Raw genomic sequence first — 3,678 nt, 5'->3', positions numbered from 1 at the left:
CATTGCAAACAGGAAGGGGCTCAGAGCTGATCCCTGATGTAATCCCACCTCCACTTGAACTCCTCTGTTACCCCTACAGCACACCTCAAATAAATAAAAAAAATAAATAAATAAATTAACACATTACATAACTTTTCTTAATTGATCCAACATTTCAATTTTTTCAGTGCAGCAAATGATTATCTAAACTTTGGAACATCTATAAACACAACTGGTTATTAGAGAGGGCAAAATAGTTAAGCTCTTTCTATTATACTTCTTAAGCATTTCTGAGACCCCTATCTCATCAGCACAGTCCAAACTTTCCTTTATTTCCAAATCCGTTGGAAATAACTTGGTCCATGTTTTCTGTCTTGTAGTTCCACATCGGTCCACTAGGGGCAGTAGAGGGGCTTTTCCTGCTCATTTCAAAATGGCTGCTTCCATGAAATCTCAAAAACACTTTTCTAAACTTAATGGTGAGGATGACTCGTCTTTTATTATTCCTTCTTTAAAATGACTTATTGGAGTGTTGAAAGAATGCTAAATTTGTGGGTAATTAATTCCTTATAATACAGTTACAATATGTTAAATATGTGAGGATCAAATTAGAGAGAGTAGGTAAATGAGGTTCTTTTTCCTGAACACTCGTGTCAGTATTTTTGCATCTTAAATTAGCATTGATGTAGAAAAAAGTACAAAATCCCTAAGGAATAATTTTTAACTATTATTATATTATTTAAAATAAATACATAGATTGCAATTTTTTTGTTGTGAATTCCATCAAAGGGTTTAAAAAAACACCTTATTTTACCTTATTTTCAAAAAAGACAGAGAAAGAAAGAAAGAAAAAGAGTTTTCTATAAATGTATGGGATTTTACATGGTAAAAGCCATTTTTTAAAAATGTAAAACAAGTGAGCCCTCCAGTCAATTCTGATTCAGAGGTGAGCTGGTCTCTGGTTTTAAATAGAGCATTAATAATCAAATAAATGAACATGTTATTAAATCAAAGCTCAAAGTGTTTACTCTGGCTCTGAAAGCTACGACTCTACTGGCGCTTCTGTGGAGATCAAAACCAATCTAAGTGATAAACTGAAAATGTGTTAAAAAAATCAACTTAATTAAAATGATCAAATTTTTTTGTTAAGCCTTTCAAACAGCTGACACTTTCATACATCCATACGGCTGTGATGTCTGCACAGGAACCATGTCATCCACCAGCATGGATGTGTGAAGTTACCTTATGGTAGCACGGGCAAATTAAGAAAAGTCCTAACATAAAGCCCTGGGGTACGCCACTTTAAACTAGGAGCCTCTTATTGTGAGGAAAACACTAAACTGGCATCCTATCCTTCAAAGTATTTTAGATTTTTTTTATCAGTTTGCTCAGAATTTAGTGTTGGAGTAACTTAATAAAATTTATAGTCTTCATTTGAGAAGAAATTGTGAAGAAATTCAGTAATAATTTTTAACATGCTGAGTTTATGTTTAGTAACCTGTGTGTTACAAATTAATTAACAAAACAAATTGTTTTTTCTACAGTTTTTAGACTCGCGTCTCTTTTCTCCTTCAGAATCTACTGAAATCACGTTGATCGTGTTCACAGCTGAAAAGTTACACCAAACCAAATAACATAAACACTGGAGCTCTGGTGTTAAAAGGTTAATTGAAGGCTAGCTCTGAAACTACGATCACATCGCCATCGGAAACTTGCGTTTAAGCAACTATTTCCAATGAAACGTTTATGGTTAAGCATTCAAAACTCATGTTCGTCCATCACTACACACATTTTTAAGACGCTATTTGGGCTCTACTTACAAAATGCGTCTAATGAACATGTTGAAATTTGAATTATTTGTGCTAAAATTCCCTTTTCTCAGCTTCAGAATCCACTGTATTTGCGTTAATTGTGTAGTTTGAAGAATTTTTGTTATTTTGCTGTCGCCAGAAATTTCCCCAGTGTTATAGAGTTCAATGATCTCTGGAATGTCTGTATGCAGTTTGGGAGTCAACATATAGTCTTTAGCAAAGACTACAAGTCTATAAGTCTGGGACATTTGGGACTTTTCAATTATACCAAATATGAAGGGGCGGGGCTCTGGGAGTTGTAGTTTTTGGTGGATTTTCTAAAAATCTCTGGTGGTCAAGAGGCTAGACAATTTTACTTATTGGGAATTATGTTTTTATCATTTTAAGTGGACAAATGACACCCCCCCCCTCATGACAGATCTGCAGCAGACGAGTTTTAAAGCCTTTTGATTTCAGCAGCTTGTAAAAGGGCCTCCATTTACAGCTCCTGCGAAGTCTGGGACGGACACACTTCCCCCTCTAGATGTTTTTGTTTCTCCGAGTCTGGGAGAAACACAATCACCATAAATTCCTCCTTAAAAAGAAACAGATTCATAATGAGCTTATTTTTGTAATGCGTACGATCGTCTGGAGATGTCAGAGTTGAAAAGGAAAAGTGGTGGTGGAGAGGTATGTCTCAGACACGCAGGTGGTGATTTTCAGCAGCAAATCTTTGCCATGACTCCACTGTAGTAGCAGGAGGAAATTTTCATTTAGCCTCTGCAATGTGACCATGTTTGGTAAAGCTCCTCCAGCGCGCTTCGACCGGGCCCCCCCACCGGCTGGTGCAGGCGGGAGATGGTTTCAATCAGAGCCTAACTTTAGCTCAGACTCCAAATCTTGACATTCTCCTGGATTTACCCTTCATAACACACTGAGTGTTTTAGTGTAAACTTTCTGATTCTGTTTGAATCTCGTTTTATGTCAAATAATATCAAAGCGTCATACTGTAGCGGGGTGCCAGCATCCAGAGCTGGCCTCTGCTGCAGCTGTCAGACTGATGAACGGCGGGCTGATTCAGAAAGCTGCTGCCTCAGAGCATTACACCTCACAGGACAGGCAGCAAATAAGCAGATTTATGCCAAAGCTGAACTTATACAGCATGCTGTGTCAGCTCTTTTATGAAAATCATCCAATCATTGAGAATAAAACCCCCAAAAGGGGCAAAAACTGCAATGTTATTTACAAATCAGCTCCCATGAATGGCAGGTTACCTGGAGAATTGATGTGTACAGTAGGGCGACAAGTCGACGACTAATCGACTATTGAAATAGTCAAAGACTAATTTAATAGTGATTAGTCGTTACTTCATATTTTATGGCATCAGAGTGTAGTAAAGTTGGAAGTTAAATCAGCATTCTGCTAGCTTTTTGGACTACTTTGGAAGTTATTACGTTTTTTTTTTAGGATATTTTGGAGTTTAGCTAATATTTCAGCTACATGCTAGCTATTTTGGGTAATTTAGTTTTTTTTGTTTTAGGCTAATTTAAAGGTTAGCTAATATTTCAGCTGCTTACTAGCTATTTTGTCTAATTTCGTTTTTTTTTTTTTTTAGGGTAATTTGGAGTTTAGTTAATATTTTAGTTGCACGCTAGCTCTTTTAGCTAGCTTAGTTGTTTTTCTTTCATTTTTAGGGCTAAATTGGCATTTAACTAATATTTTAGCTGGCTATCAGCTTCAGCATTTTCGCTATTAGCTATGAGCTTCAGTGTTTTTCGATATTAGCTTCAGTGTTTTCAGCTATTAGCTATTAGCTTCAGCGTTTTTACCAGTGGCGGGCCGTCAGGGCCTGCAAGGCCTTCTCTGCTGGCCTAAAAATATCTGAATCACAGACTGATATTAATTATTA

The sequence above is a fragment of the Oryzias melastigma genome, linkage group LG8, assembly GCF_002922805.2.
Source record: "Oryzias melastigma strain HK-1 linkage group LG8, ASM292280v2, whole genome shotgun sequence".
NCBI lineage: Eukaryota > Metazoa > Chordata > Actinopteri > Beloniformes > Adrianichthyidae > Oryzias > Oryzias melastigma.
This window is presented reverse-complemented; position numbering follows the sequence as displayed.